Below are 27589 nucleotides of genomic sequence, written 5' to 3' on the forward strand. Positions count from 1 at the left end.
GAGCTTGCTTTCCCATCTCTAAAGTGGGGCCCATAGCGCTTAATTCACAGTGAGTCATGACTGGTGAAGGAAGGGTTGGACTATGTATCATACATAACACTGTGCCTGGGATGCTTGCTACATGCCCATGCCCCTTGGTTCCCACAGGCAGGCGGCATGCTCCCTGATCCCCTGCATCTCGGATGCCTGATGACATATGCTTGACCAGTGATTTTCACACTGCAGCCTGCAACCCATTAGTGAGTTGAAAAATCAATTTATTGTTCATGGTTATGGTAGGCTGAATAATGGTCCCCCCCCCGAAAGATGTCCACATCCCAATCCCCAGAACCTGTGAGTATGTTACGTGGCAAAAGGGACTTTGCAGATGTCATTAAGGATCATCAGAAAGGGTGATTATTCTGGATTTTCCATGTGGGTCCAATAGAATCACAAGGGTCCTTTTAAGAGGGAGGCAAGAAGACCAAAGGGGAAGTAGAAGCTTTTACAGCAGAAGCAAGAGGTTGTTGGAGTTATGTGAGAAAAAGGGCCACGAGCCAAGGAATGCACGTGAGCTCTTCAAGCTGGAAAAGGCAAGGAAATGGATTCTCCCTATAGAGTCTCCAGAGAGAACCAGCCCTGCTAATGCCTTGGTTTTAGCCCAGTGAGGCTTGATTTTGGAATTCTGATCTTCAGAACTGTAAGATACTAGTTATGTGGTTTTGAGCTACTAGTTTTTAGCAATTTGTTACAGAGGCCATAAGAGCTAATCCAATGGCCAACATGTTATGACAAATGAAACAGAAGAGCAAACGCAAGTTTGGTTTCAGTACACATGTGTGTGCACATGCATACCCACATACACACACATGCATATCGCGTGTATGCACTGGATTGCCGTGGTACTGCACAGTATTCCTAACTGTGGCCTGGGGGGAGGTGGCCACTGCCTCCCTGGGTGTTTCTGGATGGACACCTCTGGCTCCTCTGTGCTGTGCTAACAGCTTGAGGAGTCCTTGCTCTCAAGAGCGGCTGAGTTGGCAAGACCATCTTGCCTCTCCCAAACCTTAATTATTCTTCACAGCCAAAGCCAAATGAAAGTCTGGCTTATAGGAGGCATATGGAGAAAGTGCTGACTTGGGCTCGAGAGCAACATATGAGCTCATGGACAAATCACGAGGTTGTGTCTGACAGCGTTTCACATTAAAGTTAGAAGTGGTTTTTCTGTTGGTGACGTGAGTCAAATGTGAAGTAAACTGAGGAACGCTGGGACTCAGCTGCAGCTGGAGGACCTGTGTACATATGAATTTGGCACACGGTAGGTGTGTTGCTGATAGATTCTTACAGGAAATAGACTAAGAAAAAAAAATACCAGGACCGATGGTCACTGGACTGTGTATTTGCAGGTGCGGTCTGTGAACTCAGAATGAGTTCTTTTCAGAATGCAGGCAGGACTTATCCTGAAATAAAAGTGTAACTCCTGAGTGAGGAGTAAATCTCAACCCAATGACGGCAATGGCCAGCTAGCCGAGTCCTTAATGACAGACTTTCAACATCAAACACAGCTTCAGGGCAAGTTTTGTCAATGACACCTCCTCTGTCTTAGCATCAAGTGATGGGCAAGATTTTCCAATAATAACATCTTCTGCTGGGATGTGGAGAGTGGAACCCAGTCCCACCAGTACTTGTAAAGCCTCAGGAGAACCTCTGTCATTCTGCCTTAATGAAGACACATAAGGGCTTTTCCTAAACCACCTCACCCCCACCCCTTATTTCCCCTCTCTTTACTAACTAGATGCATTAGCAAGTTCCTGGTCCTGGTGACTTGATCAGGTCTTCAGGAAGCAACATAATACAAAGATTAAGCAATTAGACTTTGGCATAAGACAGCATGGGTTACATTACTTACTAACCACGTGACCATGACAAGTTACTTCACCTACCCAAGCTTCAGCTTCCTCACCTATACAATAAGGACAGTAATAATACCTGCCTCATTGGGTTTTTGTGACAATTAAGTGAAATATCACAGGAAATGCTTGTTCCAAGGTAGCTGTTGTTAATATTTTCCTCTTATACTAAGGAAGTGTAAAATTATCCAGAAACATTATTTTTATAACTTATGTTTATGTTAGCCTGGATACAATGAGAACTCACCCAAAGGGACTGAAAATGTAAATATCCTTTGTTGTTGTCTTCCTCTCCTCAAGTTTAAGAGCTAGAAAGATGACAACTCAGACTGAACCCCAAAGAGGCTCACGATCCTGTGATTTCCTCGAGAAATCAGAGGTAAAGAGTGCTATTATGTGATGGCGCAATTCAATTCTTCCTTTATCTAATAAAAAACAAGTCCAGTATGATGAAACAAAACTTTCTATAATTACGAAAAGAATCCTCACCATTTGCTGCTTCATTAAGGAATCGTAAGATCTCTGGGGAATTGGGATATCATAATTTCTCCTCTCTGTGTTCAGGCCAAATCGCCACATGTCTGTGTCTTGAAGAGTCTGGAGACAAACAATGAACGGATGCTCAACACCACCTCAAGGTGTATGTTGCACCTGCATTTTTTTCACCTATAAATCTTGCTATCCGTGTGGCCAAAGAGCAACTAACTAGTGAAATCCATCCTGGAATTTCAAACTAAAAAGCTGTATTTTGCAAAGCCACCAAGCATTTGCTTAGGAAAAAAATTTTGTTAGCAGCCGGGGGAAAAAACTAGAAATTTCTATCAACATGGATCGTCATTTAAAAAATTGCCTTCCAATGCATGGTAACTTAAGTAGCTTCATCTTGTTAGGATTATCATGATAATAAATCAAATATATTAGTCTTCTTTTGAGTAGTGCTGGTCTCTTAAACCATCCTTGTGTTCTATATATAGAAACTCATATACACAATCTTCCAGAGGTACTGAATTCTTTGGTTTCCTCTTTGCAAAATTCTGATAAATGCAAAATGGAAGAGGTATGTATCAGAATACTTGCGACAGGGAAGAAAATGTCCTCATTTTCAAAATGGAAGAATGGGTTGGCTCAAGAGAAATATTGATATATTCCTGGAAAATTTCTAGTGTAGCTAATTAAACAGATCACTTGTAAACAGAATGGGAAAAAATGTAGTAACCAGGATCCAGAGTTTAATAAAAATAAGTTTCACAAAACTGAATTTAACTTTTTCTTAGCGGGGTTAATACATTTTTCTTAATTTCATTTGGTAGAACCACTTTCCAAATAGTTAAAGATCTCAACTATTCAGGGGTTGAGTAATTCACTCATAATAGTATTCCTGCAGCTGCCCAAAACTGGCATGGTCCCTAAGCTAGAAGTCCAAGGATTTCAGCAAATCCTTGGGGATTTCCTCATGTACAATATGGAGAAATGTGGGTAATGATTGTTTATCTTGGCCCATTGATAGTTGCTTGAACAGTTGCTCCCAAAGTGGGTTGATTAATGGATCAATGGCAACCAAGAGATGAATGGCTTGCTGAATACCAGGGGGCTCTGTCCCTGCCCTGGCTGGGGAGCCATTTAAGACTAGTCAGACCTGAGGCAAGCACAGATCTGGAATGTTGGAGCAGTGCAAAGAGGAATTAAATATTCCAGTGACAAGCTTTAAAAGAGGGGCCAAAATCATGTGCTGACGTTTAAAAATGAACAATTATGTATTTGTGTTGAAAAGCCAGTAACACAACTATTGAATGATGACACTTTGCTTGTGAGCAGTTAATAATGAAAATAGACCACAATACTATATAAATAGTACAAAAATAATATAAAAATGACACCAGTACCAGCCTATGCTTGCTGAAGACTGTTTTCAAGCACTACTAAGTTCTTGCAAGCATTATCTCAGTTCCTGTGGGAAAGAACCATGTATGATAAAAAGTAAATACAATCTGAGATTCTACAGACGAGAAGTGAGTCACCCTGTACTCTGTACTGACCGCTCAACAACTACATAATCAGGTCCCGTTCCAGATGCCAGATGTTAAGTAAGTGTGAGGAAGAGCAGCTTTGGTTGAGGAGGTAGGACTGCCTTAAGCGTGGAGCTGAGGTGGCGTGGTAGAGGGCTTCACCTACTTGGATGAGGCATAAGGTGGAGGCAGTGGGGCAAGAGCCCCACCACAGGGTCGAAAAAAACGTGAAGACTCTTGGCTTCGTAACCAGCAGAGCCGTGAGGCTTCAACACAAGCCACTCCATGAAACCCTGAGCACTCTGGAACTGTAAAGATTCAAACTGAGGTTAAATGCCCATTTTTTAGAGATGTTAAATGTAAGATCATAAAATCAATTGAGAGAATAGAATCTATCGCTATATCTATCTATCTTTGTATCCATCTGTCTATCTACCTAACTACATACGTATCTATCTATCTATCTATCTGTCTGTCTATCTATCTATCTATCTATCTATCTATCTATCTATCTATCTATCTATGTATCCATCTATCTACCTACCTATGTACATATCTATCTATCTATCTATCAATCATCAATCCGTATTATTTCTATAAAGCTTCATGGATTTCAAGACACTGATCAACAAAGTCTTACTTTATGTAAGTCTTTTTTCAACTCTACAAATCCTTCATGCTAAGTTTTCTGTGGTCGATGATGTTGAAATTCCTCTTGCCCGTCTTTCTTCTCCACTGAGGTTGGAAGCATGGGGCTTGGGTCTCTCTCGTGTTCGGAGAAGAGCATCATGGAGACAGGCCAAGGGGGGAATTCTTTCCTGATGATTTCAGTCTAATCAAAGGGGCCGCTGTGATGACAACTATGCTTCCAGGTCATCTGCTCTTCTTTGTCTTTGTTCCACAATTCGATCCTGCAAATGCTTAAAATGGAACTCCCTTTTGCTTTTTGCATCAAAAATATTGAGAAAGATGCATGTTTTTCTTTAGGGAAACACCCATCTCTGGTATCCTGTGTAATGAGCATTTTGTGATCATTGTAACTTCATTGGAGAATGCGGGGGGACCAAAAATGTCACTGGCTAAAAAAGCCATTGAGGTATTATTATGCATGCTTCCCTATTAACAGCCACGAAAGTCAGTGCTAGTCATCAACTGTTTGCTTTCAAACCCATGCTCTGCTCTCTTCCTTCTCCAATGTGGACTGAGGGGCTGACTCCTGAAGACTATCAGGTTCAGCCAATGGGAGGCGCTGGAGGGCAGCTGAGAGGTAGGAGAAAGGGCCAAGTCAGGGCGTTTATTCCTTCTCTCTTCCTTCCAGATGACCTCAGAGGCAGTGTTTTCTCAAAGGCTCCAGCTTCTTCTTGACAGACCTTCCTTTTGGGATCTCACTCCTTCTGGGAGGGCTTCACTGCTGTGCTGCTTTCTGTGGGCAGCCCTCACTCCCTTTCTTGGGTGCCTTCAGCCCTGGGGCCAGCTGTAGCTTCTGGCTTTGTTACTTGACCTGGTTTTCTAACCAGGCTTTTCAGCTCTCCCAATGCCTTTGTAACTATGTCCTGATATTAAATCCTCCCTACAAACTACTTAACATGGGCTCTATTTTCCTGCCTGGATCCTGACCAATGCGATATCTAATCAAGGTTTGTCACAGACAACATCAGTGTTTAGTGCCAAGAAACAATAAACTTTGGCTGACAAGTTATAAGATTCTTTTCCTGGAGGAGTATTCTAAGGAGATGTCAGGCTGGATCCTGAGCCAGAAGGGGCTCTTGATCTTCCTGGGACCCATAGCTAATTGTGGACTTACTCAAGTGTGGAACCAAGTTGTGTCAGATACGAACACCTAACCAAAGTGGCTCAAATCAAATAGGACTTTACTTTCTTACATAACAAGTGAGGAGGTTGGCAATTGTTGATCCTTGTTCAGTGACTTCACAGTATCAGGACTGTAGATTGGCATCTCTGTGATTCCCTGAGGGCAGTCTAATCAAAGGGGCCACTATGATGACAATTATTGTTCCAGGTCATTTGCTCTTGTCTTTGTTCCACAATTCAATCCTGCAACTGCTTAAAATGTAACACCCTTGTGCTTTTGCATTAAAAACATTGAGAAAGATGCATGTTTTTCTTTAGGGAAACACCCATCCCTGGTATCCTGTGTAATGAGCATTTTGTGATCGTTGTGACTTCATTGGATGGTGTGTGGGGGCCAAAAATGTTGGCAGTTCTTTCCCTCATCCTCTCAGTGCAGCTATAGCTGCATCCATCTTGGGGTTTAAAGCATGAGGCAGGAAGGCAGGTCAAGCAAGGTAGTGAAGCTAGCTGTATCTGCTACTTTTATCAGGAAAGTAAAATCATCAGAGCAGATTCTTTCTTGTATCCCTTTGGCCAAAACTAGGTCACCCATAATGACAAGGGAAGTTGGGAAAGTGGGGAATGGGGGTGTCTCAAAGAATGTGAGGATGGAGAGCTGCTGCTGACAGTGGGAGAGATGCTTTCTCCCTTGTTTTCATTCTGTTTCACTATTTAATGCATGCTCTCTCTCTCTCTTTCTCTCTCTTATTGCAGGGCTCTATGTCAACCCTGATTATATTTTTGAATGAGCGCAGAAGCCAAAATTTATTCTTAGTCTTATCTGTTTCTTAGGGAAATGTCAACATTAAAGAATTTCTTTAGAGTTTCTTACATAGAGTTTCTTACATAAATTGCATAGCAACCAGCAATGATCATTTTGCCCTCAACAGGAGGCACCTTGTCCCAGGGAAGTTGCTTTGCTATGTGATGAGAGCTTATGACACCTGGGTGGAGGGGTTTGAATGTCCTTCTCCAGAATAACCAAATATCCACATGGAAGAAAGTTCTAAGCTTAGGCAAGTACCCCGACGAAGGCAAGTTCTGTTTGGCATGGAAGCCAATCATTTGGATGGAAGCATAAATTAAAAAATTGGGCCCTTTAATCAGGGAACGATCTGCTGCCTACCTAATGCAAGATGTTTATGAAACATAACCACATATTAAAGGAAAGCAACCAATAATTAAAATAAGAGTTAAAATTGATTTCCGTGTCCTGCCTCACAGTCCTTTTAACTCCTCTAGGAGCAGCTGTGAACCAAGTACAGTAATGGTTGCCAGATGCTGTTTCTTGGTGAGTGTGAATCATCTGCTCTTGGGGGAGGGGGACAGTGCACTTTATAACATGTATTTCTTGTTCGAAGTTACCATTAAGGGGGAGCTTGGAAAAAACCAAATTGCTTAACGATCACAATGGAAAAAAAGTCAGTACCCTCTACCTTTTGTGTCCAATGTAAGCAGTTAGAAATATTTGTGGTTGATGCATCAGATGTAGAGGTCTTCTGATTTCAAACACTTACAACGAGTCCACTAGTACCACTGTGGGTTCTGACAAGATTGCAGAGGATGAGGACAGAAAACTACAGGGCCCTTGTGGTCTCTCTGGAGTATTGATGTCTTTGGTGAAAAGAGATCCTGCCAGCAAATGGGCCTTAGTTGGTCATGTTATCCCAAGACTCCATTTTCTATGGCTCTGTCTGGTATTCATTGCCTGTCATGATACCATAGGATGAAGTTAGAATTTTGGAGTTGAAATGGATTTTAGGAGCCATTAATCCAAAATTTTGTCCAACAGCCTTTTAACTGGTATCCCTGCCTCTGATTTGGTCCCTTACAACCCATTTTCTCACACTGCACACATTTCTCATATTGCTTTCTGCTGCACCTTGAATAAAATCCAGCATCTCTCTATGGTCTGCAATGACCTTCTGGTCCCAACTTACCTCTCCAACTCTATCTTGTATTCTTTCCCCCCTTGCTCAGCCACATTGGATGCTTTTTCTTCCTGAAACATGCCTGCTTCATTTTGACTCAGGGCTTTTGTTCTTGCTATTATCTCTGCCTAGGGTGCTCTACCACCATGCATCTTCCCATGGGCAGTTACTTCTTGTCATCCAGAAATCGGCTCCAGTGACACCTTCTCAGGGAAGCTATTCCTGACTGCCCCATCTTGGGACCCCTATCCCACATCCCAGCATAGAAAGACTCATTGCACTCATGGCCCTTCTTAAGCTCTGAAATTATATTTTTCTTAATTTATTCGCTCATTTATTATTTGTCTCCCCTTGCTAGAATGGGAGCCTGATGAGAACATCAGTCTCATCCATTTGATTTACTAAAGTATCTTCCCAGCACTCAGGATAGGAACTAGTATATACTAGGGTTTTGGTTGTATCTCCACGTAAAGGGGGAATTGGAGTACCCAGGAGAAACTGTGGAACCATGTGGGCTTATTCAAGTGAAGTTATAGAGGAACATCTTAAATAGATGCTGCCGTTGGCACAACTGGTGCACCTTCTTAGCTGAAAATTCAACTGAACGACTTTCTGACAGTGATATTTGGGGCTGGGGTCAAATGTTAACTAACCACAGTCTATCAGAATGCACTTGTTACACTTCAGGGAAGATTTTGCTCATGCTCTATTTGAACAGGAAAAATAAGAAATCATTTGGTGTTTTCCAGTGGGGTTGTCCTTGGCATTTTGAAATGGACATTAGTTAGCTGTGTCTGACTTTCCCAAACATTAATAGGACATTTAACATTTTTGGTCCCTGCCCACTGTTAGTGGCCTGTCACACCCCATCACTGTGACAGCCTAAAAATACCCACACATTTGCAAATGCCCCTGAGAGGAGTAATGATACTACACCTGGTTGAGGACCTTAATTAGAAAGTGTTCCATAGAGTGATCTTAACCAATCGTTTGAATAAGTTAAGAAAAGGAAAACACTCCCCCCGTTATGTGCATTTTAGTAAGGGGCTTCTTCATCTTCCCCTCTTCCTGATGGGCCTATGAAGACCACCGGGAAGGCATGGTGTTGAGACAGGCAGGCCCCGGAAGGTGAATGGCCTCTGCTGGAGAGAAACCTGATTCCTGCTCAAATGATGATGACCAGGTAATGGCTAAATTTATTGAGTACTTATTATGTGTCACACACGATTGTTAACAATATCCAGTCAGTCCTCCAAATCCACGGGTTCTGTATCCATGGATTCAACCAACCCAGGATCAAAAATATTTGGGGGGGGAAAAAAAGGGCCAGAAAGTTGCCAAAAGCAAAACTTGAATTTGTTGTGCTCTGGCAACTATTTGCGTAGCATTTATAAAATATTTAAAACTATTTACATAGTAATTTACATTGTGTTAGGTAATAAAAGTAACCTAGAATGAAGATGTTAAAAAAAAAAAAACCTAGAGATGATTTAAAGAATATAGGAGGTTGTGTGTAGGTTATATGCAAATACTGTGCCATTTTATATAAGTGACTTGAGCATCCTCAGATTTTAGTATCTCTGGGGGGTCCTGGAACCAATCCCCCATGGATACAAGGGATGACTGTTTGTGTTTTAAATCATTTAATTCTAACAGCAATGCAGTGGGTGAATATTATAACCCCATTTTATGTTAAAAAAACAGAACAAAACTGAGGCACAGAGAAGTTGATTAAGTTGTCCAAACAGGTAAGCTGTAGAGCTGTGAGTCTACCCCTATGGGTACAAGGCAGACTACATGAACAAGAGAAGTGGACCAGGTCCTGGAGGTGGGCAGGGTGGTGGGGATAGTGGTGATGTGGAGCAAGTATTCCCTACCTGGGGCAGACACCGCTCACCTCCAGCCCTTGTGGTCAAGCAGGAAAGTGGCCAAATCTTCTGGCTTCTTTTCCAGGGATGCAGACCATCTGCAAAGTCAATTTTAGAAGATTGACTAAAGTTAAAAAATACTCCGTGACCCACATGAGATATTGATTTCTGCAACAGGAGAACTCCATGTTTCTGGCCATAGGTTTCTTCCTATCCAAGCGAAAACTATAGGCTCAGGTCAAAACGAAAACTCTAGATTTCAGGTAATGAATAAGATGGGGTGTGCCGGATTTTCTCCATTCTCTTTTGGCTCCAAGAATGTTCTCTTTCTGTTTTCTCAAGTCACAAACATCTGTTTATGGCCATCCAGCTAATTGGGCCCCACTGAGTGTTCTAATGAGGGCAGAGCGAGCAAACGAGTGGATTTAATGCCCGTGGAAATGCATGTTTCTAATTGTGCTCCAGTGAAGGTGGAAAGGTTAAAGTAATGAGCTGCTCTCGAGAGTTCTGGCCAAGAGAGAGAGGGCTTTGTTGTTTCACATTCCATCTTTGTTATTGTCACTGAGATGTGCACTTATTTCCACCATGGCATTGATTGCCAAGAGGTTCTGCTATTACATTTCATTATCATGCCATTTCTGAAGGAAGGAGTCTGCTCTTACTAAGCAATGACAGTGTGCAGGCAACCATAATCTCCTCTCTCTCTGCTGCACTCCCCAACATCTTGTATACAGCTGTGAAGGGCTGTATTAGTGCCAATTAATCTGGGGGAGGTTTCCTGAAGGAGGGAGTGCTGTACTGTACAAAGGGATAGTGCCTGAGTTTTCCAAGTGGAATTTCTAGAGAAGATATGCTATCCGAAAGGAGCAGACAGACAAGGAGGCTGTCAGTTTTAAGTATGAGTAAGGGATTGACATCTCTCCCCTGTTCCTCTCACCCAGCTTTCCAAGTAAGCATGAAGACAGGGTCCAAATCAAAGGGCTCGATTTAGTCTCTAACCCAAGGGATTAGAGCTGGAACCGTGTGTTGTTTGAAGACCTTGTGAAGGCCTGCTTTAGTCGAGTCACACTTGGTTAACTTAGTGACCATTGGTGATGAAGATGAGTTGCTATTCTAGAAATGGAGGGTTTCTGTGGCAGGGAGACCCAAATGTTGGGGCCCTGAGGCCACAGGATAATTGGGTGTGGTAGAAGGAATCTTTTCCTTTCAATGATGATGCGCATCTTACATGTTCAAACTGTCGTAAAGTAAATAGAATCATGACTTCTGTTTCAGAATTCAAAGTTCTGACGGTTGAGAATTTTTCCCCATTGTGCCTTCTTTCTGCCACCCTCATTGATCAAGTTGTGCTAACCAGGGCCTCCTTAAAGTCAACACTTTGAAGGTTAAGTATCTCATTTAGATGATTTGGGTTTAAAATATAATTTAAACCCTGGCATTGGACTATATTTTCAAATTCAAGGGAGATGAGATGAAACTCCAAACCCCTTATTTTGGCTGACCTGGCAGGTCCGACTGAGCCCCTGCTTAGCCAGCTCCCTGGTGCTGTCTGGGACCTGTGGCCCCCTCTTGTTCTCCTTTAGCCGTATGGGTCTTCTTTCAGTTTCTTGACCCTTCTCACTTCATTTCTGTCTCTGAAACTTGGCACATCCTCTTCCAAAGTGCTTCCCATCCCCAGGTTTTTGCTTAGAGGTTTCCTCTTACCTGTTCAATCTCAGCTTAAACATCACCGAGCTCCTCTGACCATTTCACTGATGGACATTCCACCTCCCTCCCTCCCTTGGATCCATACCAAGATCTCCATCTAAGCACCATTAATTCCTTTTTAACAGTTACAACAAAAACTTACTTTGTTAGGTTTGTTTTTTTCTTCCCCACTAGACTGTGAGGTTTCACAAGAATTACAGTTCTCTTGTCCCCTATATCTCTACTATCTGGTTCATAGTAGGTCATCCATAGAAATGTAGAGGGGATAATTCAAAGATATAAAATAAAAGGATTCAGTGTTAGTTGTTTCATTTTGAATTTCCCAATATCTGTCTTCTATGCTGGATTACTCAGCTAGAGGACTTCTGTACCAGGTGACAGTTAAGAGGTGGCTTTTGCCATTGATTACTGCCTCGACCCTCATTTCCTAGGAATAGAGACTGAGGCAAAGCTTAGCTTTATTGTAGGTGAAGAGTAAAGGAAATGAGGCAGGGAAAGAGGGAAAGCAAATACAAAGTATGTTGCAAAGCTGGCTATAAGAAAACACACCCTGGAGCTTTGTCCTGTGGTTCATTTCTGGATAGACTTCCTGGAAATTTAGTACCCTGGAACAGTCCTTCAAGTACCCCATACAAATGTATCTGCTGGTTCCTTCCTGTCTTTTGTCTTTCATTGGCCAAAGTTTGCCCCTTAGGGCATCAACTCCCCCACCCTCTGGGTTGTGTTAATTGCCCCTTTGGGCATCTTCTGGGAAGTCAAACCCAGTGGCAAACATTGCCCCAAAGCACAGGGCTTAATCTGGGTCCAGGTGTAGTGGGAGGATCCAGAACCTCCAGGCATCTGGTTGGCTTGGGCTTGAGGCTCCATCAACCAACGGAGGTGCAATGGAAGCCTTGCCCAACTGAGTCCTCATCTTAAGAGAGTTTAAGATAACTGGTGGAATTCAGAGATGAGGTGGCTAGCTGGAACTTTCTGTTGAGTAACTGGCCAAGGACTTTGGAGGCAGGTAGGAATGGACAAATCAGACAAAGCACATAAATCAGATACAGTGCAGACTCCTTCTCAGTTTCTGGGAACTTGTAATTTTATACAAGCCCATGGCATAGGGGCTTGAGTTATTTTATTGGAATGTCACACTTTTCTTAGTTAAGTTTTCAGTGACGAACTTCAGAAACAATTCTTCAGTTAACTGTCACTGACTCCCATCTGTGCCATTTTATACACACACACACACACACACACACACAAACATATATATATATATAAACAGACACATATATATAACAGACATATACACACATATATATACAGTATATCTTTTCTGATATATATAATTATATTTCTGATATGTATATATATATATCTCAGGAAGAAACTTAATTATGCAACTATAAAGGCAAACGAAATATATTTTCTTTTTTTAAAATTTTTATTTTATTTTTGGCTGTGTCAGGTTTTAGTTGTGTCACGTGGGATCTTCCATTGCAGCATGGGGGCTTCTCTCTAGTTGCGGCACACGGGCTCCAGAGTGCAATGGCTCAGTAGTTGCAGTGCGCGGGCTTAGTTGTCCTGTGGCTTAGTTGTCCTGTGGCTTAGTTGTCCTTGTTCCTTGACCGGGGATGGAACCCACATCCCCTGCATTGGAAGGCAGATTCTCAACCACTGGACCACCAGGGAAGTCCCCAAAATATATTTTCTACAAAGCATATCATAGTCACCTGAAGTCCATAGCATCTCAGGTTTCTTACACACACACCCGTTGGTGTCCTTCTCCTGACTTGGGCAGCTGCACACTCAGGATTATTTCTACTTGTGCATAAGGAGCTGGAAAATTTCTCACGCCAAGCCTGATCTCCTTTCTAATTGCCAGAACTAGTTGTATAACCCTTGCCCAGGGATGCTTCTTGGATATGAGACCTTTGTGGTTTCACAGGGTCCCAGGCTCAGAAGGGCCCCATATTTGGTTTAATACTCTGTTGTCATAGTCTTGAAATTCTCAGTAATTTTGTCTTTGAATTTGTGGTTTTTCAGTGAAGTCCGATAGTCAATGAAGCATGCAAGTGTATTATGTCTATGACTGTGTGAGTGAGGACACTGATAGCCTTAAGTGGCCATACTTTCTGTTTGAACCAGAACTTCTTTTGTATGCAGAAAAAAGGCAATGGTGTTCTAAGAAATATGCACAACCAAAGAACTTTATCATATGCTTACTTACCATTGCTACTTCCCTGTATTAGTCACTCACACTGAAAACGATGACATAAAGGAAAGAGAAAGATAGGGTAACCCATATTTCCTTTTCTTTTCAGTCTTCCATACTGATGAGTATGTTGAAAGTAGAGGGCTTCCCTGGTGGCGCAGTGGTTGAGAATCTGCCTGCTAATGCAGGGAACATGGGTTCGAGCCCTGGTCTGGGAGGATCCCACATGCCGCACAGCAACTAGGCCCGTGAGCCACAACTACTGAGCCTGCGTGTCTGGAGCCTGTGCTCCGCAACAAGAGAGGCCACGATAGTGAGAGGCCCGCGCACCGCGATGAAGAGTGGCCCCCGCTTGCTGCAACTAGAGAAAGCCCTCACACAGAAACGAAGACCCAACACAGCCAAAAATAAATAAATAAAGATACCTCTCTATTTAAAAAAAAAAAAAAGTTGGAAGTAGATAGTTTAGGTAGATTGTGCATGTATAAGGAAATGAAATAAAAATAGTTGAGTTAGTTTTGTGCAGTGTTTTCACTGATCTGGTAAGAATTAAATATACGTGCATGCATGCACCACAAATGCAAGTTGAGTAATTTTGGTAATTCTGCATAGGAATTAAATGCTCTTATATTTGCATTTAAAACTGGCATTGAACAATATGAAGATTAACAGTAAAATTTATGCTAATAGCTTAAAATTTTAATTTTTCTCTCCTGAGAATAATATTATATAGCAAAAAAACCCAAAAATAAAACCAAAACCACCGTAATAAGTCAAGAGAGAGATCACAGAAGAATGGAAAGGCTTTATACTTGTTAGTACCATTGACAGCACCTTTTCTCTGCTCTTTGAACAAGGGGCCCCCCCATTTTATTTTGCCCTGGGCCTTGCAAATTCTGTAGCTTGCTCTGCCCTTCCCTTATGGACTGCTTCTTGTCCATATGTGTGACTTAGCAAGGAGTCTCGTTTATCCACTGATTTCCTGTCCTTGGGCACTGAGTGGGGAGTGAACGAATCAATGTGGACTCTTGGTGACAATTGAAGGCCATCAGACCCTGGCCACCGTGAAGGAGTATCTTCTGGAGCTCCTAAGGATGCATATCCCGGGGGCCAGCCTCCAGCTGTTTCAAGACGGCCTGAAGGATGTCAGGCTTCTCAGAGAATGATTAGAGTGTAGGTGATCAGGTGCAGTGAGCCAGTCTTGGGGTGTTGCAGAGGGGGTGTGGGTTTCCCTTTGGCCTGCCCTGTCTCCACCAATATCCCATTGTCACCCCCAAAGCCACCCAGATGGCTCCATGGGATTTGACCTAGGAGCAGTCTTTATTTTCTGTTGTGTTCAGGAGGTCAGCACAAGGATTCAGTTTCCTTTGCAGAGAGCACTTCCTTCTGTGGCACTAATTCCAAAACTGAAGTGGTCAGCTTTTTATCATTGATTAAAAATTGCCATAACTTAACTACATTATAGGAATGCAAAAATAGCATACTGTGCCTCAGAGTATACCCTGAAGACTATTCGGCCAGCTGAGATTTGGGAAGCATAATAACAGTATACATAAAAGAAGCACTTTATCCTAAAAACGAATTTGTAGATGATTCCTTTTTTTTTTTTTTTTTTTTTTAGGAACTCCTTTATTTATTTTTTGGGCTGTGTTGGGTCTTTGTTTCTGTGCTTGGGCTTCCTCTAGTTGCGGCGAGCGGGGGCCACTCTTCATCGCGGTGCGCGGGCCTCTCACTATCGCGGCCTCTCTTGTTGCGGAGCACAGGCTCCAGACGCGCAGGCTCAGTAGTTGTGGCTCACGGGCCTAGTTGCTCCGCGGCATGTGGGATCCTCCCAGACCAGGGCTCGAACCCGTGTCCCCTGCATTGGCAGGCAGATTCTCAACCACTGCGCCACCAGGGAAGCCCGATGATTCCTTTTTGTTGTCTTCATTCAGCCAGTAAAAATCCCCCAAAGAATGAAGTAGCACCCACAGTGCCACTAATACAAACCCCCAAACGAGGCACTCAAATCAAACCTTTGGTGACACAGTCAGTTTTCTGGCTAGAATAAAGCCAGCAAATAAATCCCAAGCCCTCCAAAATTCTTTTTCTTTTTACAATCTGGCTTTTACTTTTATTAATGTGCATTCCCACCTCTCCCACATACATCAGTTCCTGCTCCCAGGGAGCAATCACTTTCAACTTAGAACTGATTATTTTTTGTCTATTATTTTTTGTATTTCTATATAACATGCTGCAGTGTTCCCACTTGATTTTCCTAGTTTTAGACATTTCTACTACCTTTCCATTATGAAAAATGAGCGTTCTGATCGCTTTTCACACCCTCCCATTTCCTAACACTCTCTCTCTCTCTCTCTCTCACACACACACACACACACACACACACACACACACATTCGCTGTACCTTCATCCTCCCAATGTAGTTAGCTTCAATTTTGGTAGATCTTTCAATAAATATTTTAATTTACATTTTTATTATGTCAAGACAAGTGAAAGCTAAGCAAGATTTTATTATTCCTTTCCCTTTCCTCCATATCTTTGGTTTTCTTGGAAGTTGTAAATGTTTGTTTTTTTCCTTCATTTCTCAATTTTCCATATGCACATCACTATTTTATCACCACACTCCTCTAACCATGTGAAGTTCTTCTGGGTAAATTCAAACATACCTGTTAGTCTATCTACTTTATCTGACTGAACAAATCTCAGCAGTCTTCTGAGCTGACCTGGTAGGTTTGACTGATCTCTAGGCCTCTCTCCGGCCATCATCGTCCTATCATCCTGGGTATTCTCTTTGCCACTCTCCTGAGTTGGAGCGCCCACTTCCTGGATTCCATCTTTTCATCCTTTTAAAAAACGTATTCCTTCATTTTATTTAAGCACTGCTGCCGTTTTTCCTGAGAAAAAGTTTATGAGTGGTAAATTTTATGAGACTAGGTATGTCTTTTTTTTAAAATCAAAGTATAGTTAATTTACAATATTATATTAGTTTCAGGTATACAACATAATGATTCAACATTTTTATAGATTATACTCCATTTAAGTTTATTATAAAATATTGGCTACATCTCCTGTGCTGTGTAGCATATCTTTGTAGCTTATTTATTTTATACATAGTATTTTGTTCCTTTTAATCCCCTACCCCTATCTTGCCCCTGCCCCCTTGTCTCTCCCCACTGGTAACCACTAGTTTGTTTTCTATATCTTGTCTGTTACTTTTTTTGTTATATTCACTAGTTTGTTGTATATTTTTGATTCCACATATAAGTGATATCATACAGTATTTTTATTTCTCTGACTTATTTCACTTAGCATAATATCCTCCAAGTCCATCCATGTTGTTGCAAATGGCAAAATTTCATTCTTTTTTTATGGCTGAGTATTATTCCGTTGTGTATATGTACCACATCTTCTTTAACCATTCATCTGTTGATGGACACTTAGGTTGCTTCCAGATCTTGGCTGCTGTAAGTAATGCTGTTATGAACATTGAGGTGCATGTATCTTTTCATATTAGTGCTTTCATTTTCTTTGGATATATACCCAGGAGTGGAATTGCTGGGTCATATGGTAGTTCTATTTTTCATTTTTTTCAGAAACCTCCATACTATTTTCCACAGTGGCTACCCCAATTTACATTCCCACCAACAACATATGAAGATTCCCTTTTCTCCACATCCTTACCAACATTTGTTATTTGTGTTCTTTTTGATGCTGTCCATTCTGACATGTGTGGGTGATATCTCATTGTGTATTTGATTTGCATTTCTCTGATAATTAGCAATATTGAGCATCTTTTCGTGTGCCTGTTGGCCATCTGTACATCTTCTTTGGAAAAATGTCTATCAAGGTCTTCTGCCCATTTTTCTATCAGGTTGTTTGTGTTTTTGACATTGAGTTGTATGAGCTGTTTATATATTTTGAATATTAACCCCTTATCAGTTATATCATTTACAAATATTTTCTCCCACTCAGCAGGTTATCTTTTTGTTTTGTCAATGGTTTCCTTTGCTGTGCAAAAGCTTTTAAGTTTAATTAGGTTCCAGTTGTTTATTTCTTTTGCCTTAGGAGACAGATCTAGAAAAATATTGCTATGATTTATGTCAAAGTGTTCTCTGCCTATGTTTTCTTCTAGGAGTTTTATGGTTTCCAGTTTTACATTTAGGTCTTGAATCCATTTTGAGTTTATTTTTGTATATGGTGACAGAAGGTTCTAATTTCATTTATTTTTACATGTATCTGTTTAGTTTTCACAGCACCATTTATTGAAGAGACTGTCTTTTCCGCATTTTATATTCTTGCCTTCTTTGTCATAGATTAATTGACCATAAGTGTGTGGGTTTATTTCTGGGCTCTTTATTCTGTTCCACTGATCTATGTGTCTGGTTTTGTGCCAGTACCATACTGTTTTGATTACTGTAGCTCTGTAGCATAGTCTGAAGCCAGCTCTGTTCTTCTTTATCAAGATTGTTTTGGCTATTTGGGGTCTTTTGTGTTTCCCTATGAATTTTAAAATTATTTGTTCTAGTTTTGTGTAAAATGTCATGGGTATTTTGATAGGGATTGCATTAAATCTGTAGATTGCTTTGGGTAGTATGGACATTTAATAATATTAATTCTTCCAACCCATGAACACAGGATATTTTTCAATTTCTTTATATCATCTTCAATTTTCTTTTACAATATCAATGTTTTATAGTTTTCTGAGTATTCGCCTCCTTGGTTAAGTTTATTCCTAGGTATTTTATCCTTTTTGATGTGATTTTCAACAGAGTTGTTTACTTGCTTTCTCTTTCTAATAGTTCATTATTAATGTATAGAGAAACAAGACTTCTGTATATTAATCTGGTATCCTGCAACTTTACTGAATTCATTTATTAGTTCCAGTAGTTTTTTGGTGAAGACTTTAGGGTTTTCTATATATATTATCATGTCATCTGCAAATAGTGACAGTTTTACTTCTTCCCTTCCAGTCTGGGTGCCTTTTATTTCTTTTTCTTGTCTGATTGTTGTGGCTATAACTTCCAATACTGTGTTAAATAGAAATGGTGAGAGTGGGCATCCTTGTCTTGTTCCTGATTTTAGAGAAAAGACTCTCAGCTTTTCACCATTGAGCATGATGTTAGCTGTTTGTCATAAATGGCCTTTATTATGTTGAGCTAGGTTCCCTCTATACCCACTTTGATGAGAGTTTTTAATCATGAATGGATGTGGAATTTTGTCAAATGCTTTTTCTGAATCTATTGAGATGATCCTGTGATTATTATTCATATGGTGTATCACATTGAATGATTGCAGATATTGAACCATCCTTGCATCCCTGTAATAAATCCCACTTGATCATGGTGTATGATCCTTTTTATATATTTTTAAATTCAGCTTGCTAATATTTTGTTGAGTATTTTTGCATCTATATTAATAAGAGTTATTGGCCTGTAATTTTCTTTTTTTGTAGAGTTTTTGTCTGGTTTTGGTATGAGGGTAATTGTGGCCTTGTAGAATGAATTTGAGAGTGTTCCTTCATCTTCAAATTTTTATAATAGTTTGAAAAGGATAGGTATTAGTTCTTCTTTATATATTTGATAGAATTCCCCTGTGAAGCCATCTGGTTTTGGATTTTGTTGGCTGGGTGTTTTTGTTTTTGTTTTTTCCCTACAAAGTCAATTTCACTACAAGTGATTGGTCTGTTCCAATTGTCTGTTTCTTCTTGACTCAATCTTGGCAGGTTGTATGTTTCTAGAAATTTGTCCATTTCTTCTTGTTGTCCAATTTGTTGCCATATAAATGTTTGTAGCATTCTACTGTGATTTTTTGTGTCTCTGTGGTATTGGTTGTTATTTCTCCTCTATCATTTCTTATTTTATTTATTTGGGTCCTCTCTCTTTTCTTCTTGGTGAGCGTGGATAAAGGTTTATCATTTTTGTTTATATTTTCAAAGCATCAGTTCTTGGTTTCATTGATCTTTTCTATTGTTTTTGGTCTCTAATTTATTTATTTCCTCTCTGATCTTTATTATTTCCTTCCTTCTGCTGACTTTGGGCTTTGTTTGTTCTTTTTCTTATTCCTTTAGATGGTACATTAGGCTGTTTATTTGAGATTTTTCTTGTTTCTTGAGGCAGGCCTACATTGCTTAGGTATGTCTTTATTCTACCCTCACACTGCATTTAGAATTTTGCTAGGTATTAATTTCAAGTTCAAAGTGTTCTTTTCTCTCTTAATTAAACGTATTTTTCAATGTCTACTAGTTTTCAATGTTCTTATTGAGAATCCAAAGCCATTTTTATGCTTGATCTTTTGTATGAAACCTGTTCCCCCTCACTTCTCGTCTACTCCAATTAGAGAGCTTTTAAGATTTGTCCTTTTTTCTTTTTTAAAAACTCTCAGGCAGTCTGAAAATTCACAATGATGTGTATTACAGTTTGGATTACCAGGAAACAGACTCAGAGATGGAGATCAGTGTTGGGGAGGTATATTAGGGAGTACTCTTGGGATCAATACCTAGGGAAGGAAGGAAGGGAAGTACGAAAGGGGAGAGAGAGAAGATGACTTGTGATGTAATCTCAAAGAAACCTTAGCATGTGGGGGCTATAACTGGGATAACGCTTCAGAGTTTATGAGTGGGGAAAAGAGGCTGGTCCTTTATAGCCTCCTGTTGATTGGATATGGCTGCCCCTGGAAGGAAACATGACCTTGGGTAAGGCAGTTTTCTCCTGCTGAGGCAATCCCAAAGAGGGATGACACCTAAAGCACTCCCTGCAGCAAAGGGAATACCTTTCCTAAGGAGAGATCTGAGGAATGCATCACAGAACTGTCACAAGGTGCCTTGTGGCATGGGTCTGATTTTATCCATTGTGCTAGCACATGGTGAATCCTTCCAACTGGAAACTCATCCATTGGTCTGGACCATTTTCTTAAGCTTCTTTTGTTTGCTTCTTCCATCTTCTTTGTTTTTTCTTTCTGGAACTGCTATTATTCAGATGTGGGATTACTTCTAATTTCTTATCCTTTTGACCCTATTATCCTCTCTTTGTCTTTTTGGCTCTTCTTTATGTGAGTTTTTGGTCAACTTTAATTTCCAACCTGTTCCCTTAAGTTTTTTTTTTTTTTTTAACATTTACTATCTTCTTTGTAATTTCTTTGGGCTTTTAAAATATTCTTTGATTTTTAAACATTATGCCATTCTTTTTTTTTTTAATCTATCTCCTTTTTTAAAACTTGTTCAATATGCTTTCTTTTTTCTTTTTTTTAAAATTTATTTATTTATTTTATTTATTTTTGGCTGTGTTGGGTCTTCGTTTCTGTGCGAGGGCTTTCTCTAGTTGAGGCGAGCAGGGGCCACTCTTCATCACGGTGCGTGGGCCTCTCACTGTTGCGGCCTCTCTTTGTTGCGGAGCACAGGCTCCAGATGCGCAGGCTCAGTAGTTGTGGCTCACGGGCCTAGTTGCTCCGTGGCATGTGGGATCTTCCCAGACCAGGGCTCGAACCCGTGTGCCCTTCACTGGCAGGCAGATTCTCAACCACTGTGCCACCAGGGAAGCCCTGCCATTCATTTTTAATGGGTGTAATGTCTTCTCCTGTCTTTCTGAGAATATTAGCAATAGCTGTTACGAAATTTTCTTTCCTTGCATTTTTTTTTTACCCCCATGTGGTTTTTAAATGTTTATTTATTTGGACCTTCCATTTTTCATATTAGATGCATTCTTCAAAGTTCGAAGAGTCATGTCTTTGCTCATGTGTAAGGGTAGGGCACTAGAGAGCTAACTGCAAACTCTCTGTATGTTGCTGAGGCCAACTGTGGGCTGAAGAGCAGGATGATCTTTTTCAGTCATTTCCCTGAGGCAGCACCAATGTCAATATCTTTGGGCTTTTTTTCTTGGGATATTCAGATTCTCTAGAGAAGGACATTATAATGTCTTATTGGAGGAAATAGTCCAGGTTTCTGGAAGGCAAATATGGAAAGAGATCTGGAAAGCAGAGGTCCTGATTTCAGTGTATGCCTGTCATTAACTGAGCCTGGTGTCCTTCAGGTCAGAGAGCCTCTGTTTTACCTTCTCTGGAGGATAAACATTTGTTTTCTTCCATTGTTAAGGATAGCAGTCACCTGGATCTTGATACTGAAGTAGATATTTGGAAATCTCACAAGACTGTCAATCAATAATCCTTTTATTAGCTCTACCTTCACCCCTATTTCTAAAAATCCTAGATGCTGCCAATTCCTGAACCTCTTGGAGGTCTAGGGCATAAATATGGCTTCTTCTTGGCTTTCCCTACTGCTGACTTAGCAGTTAGCTTTATTGGGTCTGCTAAATCTGTTGCTCTCATTCGTTTTCTTTCTGGCATCCAGAATTTTGTTGCTTCTATCTTCTCTTCCCTTGGTCTTGTGGGTTTATGACTTAAACAAAAATATGTTTGCTGTCATTCTAATAGAGTCCCTCCAGTAGAGGGAACAGAGATAATACAATAAGCTTCCATCCTTAACCAGAAGTAAATACACAAAACCCTTGATCTTTACATTTCTCTGAAATACCCTTGAAGTATTTTAAATGAAACCAGATTGATTTCGGTACCTGTTAAAATCTTCAAATGATAATATCCTTCTATTTAATTTCATAATAAAAATGTTAATGTCCTCTAATTTGTAAATATCCTCTGTAAACATGGGAATTAATGTGGAAAACACAATAGATTGACCAAATTATGGATTGAAAGTTAGCAAAAGCACAGCAAAAAAGCTGTGTATCTTGTGCTTGGTAGCATTTGTGTGGTAGAAACAGTACAAGTTTGGATCTCTATCTTGCCTCTGCTACTTAGTAGCAGAATAAAACTTAATCCGTTTGAGGCCTCTGTAAAATAGGCATAATAAACCAATATTGTATTTAGCCAAAGGCAAGGCTGAGTAGGGAATGGATAAAGGAGCCACCGATGTCTAGCATATGGGCTAGTGCACAGCAGAAGTTAGTTCTCTTCCCTAGCACCAAAGAGAAGTGGGAAGAATGATGGCAACTCTCAGGGGAGGTGGAGGAGGATGGGACTAGGAAATGCTCCCCATTCCTGAGGGGCCTCAACTAATCTTTGGAGCCCATAGTTACTCACATGAAACTTACATGTTTTCTGTAAGAATTCAGGGAAAGGAGGCCCTGGAAAAAGAGGGTTCGCTGGAAGTGAACAGGAAAAAAAAGAGAAGGAGAAAAAAAAAGAAAAGAAAGTGAGAAGAAGAATAAACTGAGGGGCATGTTGGTAGACATACTGTTGGAAGAATCGGCAGTAGTGGGACATCTGGTCACCTCAGGCATTATATACAGAGTAAAAACATGCAGTTAGTAAATTAACCTAAAACCAAGGATAAAACAAGTTCAACTTTGACTCAGGAGTGATCTTCCAGTTAAGGGATTATATGATCTTTCTTCTCCTTGGATCTTGGATCTCCTTCTCCTATTGCCTGACCCTGGCAACTCATTAGTCTTCTCCCTAGTGGAAAGATAAGATAAATGAAAGATGAAACTTGAACCAGTACTTTATACTGACTAATAACTCCTGTGAAAGTTTGGTAAAGGAGAAGGCAAATGAGATTTCTTGATCATCAGTGCAATTAAGTTATGCCTGCTGTGCCTAGTTTCTATTATTGGGGATAATTGTGAGTTGGCTGCATGTCAATGCAGAGGAATGACTTGTAATTTAAATAAATTATCTACATCTGGAAGTTTCTGTTTCTCTAAAAAGAAATCTAAGGGCTGACAAATAGTTGGATGACTCTCAAAATTTTGAATTTGTCAGATTTTAGCGGTCATTAGTAGAGAAGCAGAAAGAGCAACAAAAGGAAGGTAATTAGTTACCTGGGGAGAGAGACTATTTAAAAAATTGTTGAGGTAACAATGTGCAACTCTGCCCAGGTAAGAAGGAGATTGGGTCAGGCACTGTTCCATGAGGAAGGCTGCTACTTATCCTTTGTCATCATCTAGAATCCTAATTGCAGCCCTCAGTTGGATCCACCCTGTGCAAGTACCTTTATAGAAATCACTGGAGGGGTTTCTTTACTTGGAAATTTGTGAATATAACGAAGGAGTTTGAAAATGATTGGACTTTTACCACTGAGAGAGCTCTGCAGCCTATAAAACAGTCTCTTTACTTAAGAGAAAATATACTTAACAAAGCAATTCTGATATGCAATGGTCTATCTGGTATTGTTTCCAATTCCGCATCCCTAGGGCATCAGCATAACCCTTAGACAGGTGTGGTTCAGAGAATAGTCCATGCCTGGTTTTGTTCAAAACACCCTCTTCTTTCATCATCTTGTTCTGCACCATTTCTCGTCTTCAGTATCCCATGATGCTCTGCATCCCATTTGACCAGTCACATCCTTGCAATGAGATGAATATCCGAATTGTGGCAAATCTTACTGTCGCTGCTGTGTTTGCTCAGACTTCATTTAAAGTGTCATCACTAGCTGTATTTCTACTGTGAATATAACTGCTGTTTCTAATTTGCTCACACAAGGCTGATACCTACAGGGCTGAAATATAAAGGAGGACCTCTCTCCTTTACTATGTTTCTCTCAACCCTCCCCAGACCCTTGACTGTCTCTGGGCTCTGTTCCTGTGCTCTGCACATGCTCAGGAATGTTAGAAGTTTTATAGAGAGACACAACTTAAAAAAATATATATATGTATATATATATATTATTATGTATAAACCACAACTTAAAAATATACATTTTATTATATATATACACACACACACACACACATATATATACACACATACATACATATATATACATACATATATATGTATATCAATCTTTTTTGCTGAAATTTCTACCATCTGGAAATTTCTCTCCCACTTTGTTGAAGTCACTGACTGGAGTATATCTCTTGGGCTATACTTTCAAATATCGTTCTAACTGTGGAACTGCAGGGTTTGCTATTTAATTGTTTGGGGTCTATTCTGTGTGGCCATAGAACCGGATAATAACTTCATAATTATCAATACTATGGTATATAATGTAATTTTAAAATCTTATTCTGAAATATGCCATACATAAAAAGGTGTGCATAAAGTTTATGTACAACCAGAAGAAGACTAATAACTTGAGCCTCATTTACCCGCCACTTAGCTCAAGAAATACAATATTGTCAGTCCTTTTAAAACATCTGTGTGCCTCTCTACTCCCATCTTCCTTCTGTCCATCAAAGGTAACATTAGCCTGAATTTTGAGTGAATCATTCTCTTGCTCTTCTTTATAGCTTTAATACATATGTAAATCTCTAAACAATGTATTGAACTTTAAATAAATGGAATTCGTCTGTATGCATTCTTCTGTGAGTCTTTTTCCACTCAGTGTTACATTGGTATAATTCATATCAATGCATATAACTATAGTTCATTCATTTTCATTGCTGTATAATATTCCATTTTATGAATATCCTATAATTTATTCACTCTACTGTTGGTAGACATTTGTGGGTTGCATATTTTTTACTCTGACAGTTAGCGGTGCTCTGAACATCATCATGCATCTGTTATAATAAGACCTATGAGGAGAATTGCTGGCTTATAAGGTATCTATGCATGTTCAGCTTTCCTATATAAACACATTTTTTAAAATCTATGCATGTTCAGCTTTCCTATATAAACACAATTTTTTTTCAAAGTACTTATACAACAACTTACCCCCTACCAGCTGTCTATTAAAGTCTTCATTGCTGCATATTCTTGCCAATACTTAGTATGGTCAGATTTCTTAATTTTTGCTAATCTAATGGCTGTGAAATAAACTCTCATTATGTTTTAAATTTGTATTACTTGGTTACTAATGAAGTGAAAACGATTTTAAATGTTTGTTGCACATTTCAATTTTCTCTTTTTGAAGTGCCTTTTCAAGTCCTTTGCTCATTTTTCTATTGGTTGGTATATATATTTATTAATCATCTGTAGAAGTTCTTTATGTATTCTGGATACAAGTTCTTCATTATTAGTAAAAATTGGAAATATCTTTTCCTACTCTATGACTTATTGTTTTTAATTGAAGTATAGTTGATTTACAATGTTGTGTTAGTTTCAGGTGTATAGCAAAATGATTCATATATATATATTTATTCTTTTTCAGATTCTTTTCCATTATAGGTTATTATAAGATATTGAATACAGTTCCCTGTGCTATGTAGTAGATCCTTGTCGATTGTTTATTTTATATATAGTAGTTTGTATCTGTTAATCCCATACTCCTAATTTATTCATCCCCTCTTTCCCCTTTGGTAACCATAAGTTTGTTTTCTATGTCTGTGAGTCTATTTCTGTTTTGTAAATAAGTTCATTTGTATCATTTTTTAGAGTCCACATATAAGTGATATCATATGATATTTGTCTTTCTCTGTCTGAAGTCACTTAGTGTGATGATCTCTAGGTCCATCCATGTTGCTGCAAATAGCATCATTTCATTCTTTTTATGGCTGAGTAATATTCCATTGTATATATATACCACATCTTCTTTAGGTTGCTTCCATGTCTTGGCTATTATAAATTGAGCTGCTATGAACATTCTCTGTGACTTACTTTTTAACTTCCTTTAGAGTGTCTTATGATGAACTACTTTCTTTATTTTAATGTAATCCAATTTATCAATCCTGTTCTTTATTTTTGGTGCTTTTTATAACTCAAGAAATTCTAACATACCATGAACTCATGAAAACATCTCCTAAAATCTTTTATTTTTTATCTAAAATTGTTTTCTAAATTATTATACATTAGATTCTAAAATCTTTATAGTCTGGCATTTCATAAATAGGTTTTTAATTCTCCTGAAATTAGCTTTTGTTATGTTGTGAGTTATGTTTAAATTTTCCATGTGGAGAGCTATTTTCCTAGAATCATTTATTAAAAAATCAGATCTTTTGCTCACTGACCTGCATTGCTGCATTTCCCCCCCTAGAAATCAAATGTTCATATTTTCATGGTTTTCTTCCTGGGCTTTTTTTTTTTTTTAACATCTTTATTTGAGTATAATTGCTTTACATTGTTGTTTTAGTTGCTGCTATATAACAAAGTGAATCAGCTATACGTATACATATATCTCCATATCCCCTCCCTCTTCTGCGTCCCTTCCACCCTCCCTATCCCACCTCTCTAGGTGGTCACAAAGGACATGCTGATCTCCCTGTGCTACGCCGCTGCTTCCAACTAGTTACCTATTTTACTAGTGTATATATGTCAATGCCACTCTCTCACTTTGTCTAAGCTTACCCTTCTGCCTTCCTGTGTCCTCAAGCCCATTCTCTATGTCTGTGTTTTTATTCCTTTCCTAGCCCTAGGTTCTTCAGAACCTTTTTTTTTTAAGATTCCATATATATGTGTTAGCATATGATATTTGTTTTTCTCTTTCTGACTTACTTCACTCTGTATGAAAGACTCTAGGTCCATCCACCTCACTACAAATAACTCACTTTAATTTCTTTTTATGGCTGAGTAAATAGTCCATGGTATATATGTGCCACACCTTCTTTACCATTCATCTGTCAATGGACACTTAGGTTGCTTACATGTCCTGGCTATTGTAAATAGAGCTGCAATGAACATTGTGATACATGATTCTTTTTGAATTATGGTTTTCTCAGGGTATATGCCCAGTAGTGGGATTCCTGGGTCATATGGTAGTTCTATTTTTAGTTTTTTAAGGAACCACCATACTGTTCTCCATCATGGCTGTATCTATTCCCATTCCCACCAACAGTGCAAGAGGGTCCGCTTTTTCCACACCCTCTCCAGTGTTTATTTATTGCTTGTAGATTTTTTGATGATGGCCATTCTGACCAGTGTGAGGTGATACCTAATTGTAGTTTTGATTTGCATTTCTCTAATGATTAGTGATGTTGAGCATCCTTTCATGTGTTTGTTGGTGATCTGTATATCTTCTCTGGAGAAATGTCTATTTAGGTCTTCTGCCCATTTTTGGATTGGGTTGTTCGTTTTTTTGATATTGAGCTGCATGAGCTGCTTGTAAATTTTGAAGATTAATCCTTTGTCAGTTGCTTCGTTTGCAAATATTTTCTCCCATTCTGAGGGTTGTCTTTTCGTCTTGTTTAGGGTTTCCTTTGCTGTGCAAAAGCTTTTAAGTTTCATTAGGTCCCATTTGTTTATTTTTGT

The 27589-nt window shown here is 39.5% G+C and overlaps 1 long non-coding RNA gene across 1 annotated transcript in view; it reads left to right on the top strand.

Annotated features, from left to right (window-relative positions):
- Positions 1-27589, top strand: part of LOC309635150 — a 356917-nt gene that overhangs the window by 158432 nt on the left and 170896 nt on the right. Inside the window, exons 4-5 of the long non-coding RNA XR_014248663.1 lie at positions 6989-7037; positions 8763-8860. This is a non-coding gene — a long non-coding RNA (uncharacterized lncRNA). The remainder of the gene's footprint in view (positions 1-6988; positions 7038-8762; positions 8861-27589) is intronic.

This window comes from Balaenoptera borealis, assembly GCF_965194805.1.
Source record: "Balaenoptera borealis genome assembly, chromosome: 9".
Taxonomy (NCBI): domain Eukaryota; kingdom Metazoa; phylum Chordata; class Mammalia; order Artiodactyla; family Balaenopteridae; genus Balaenoptera; species Balaenoptera borealis.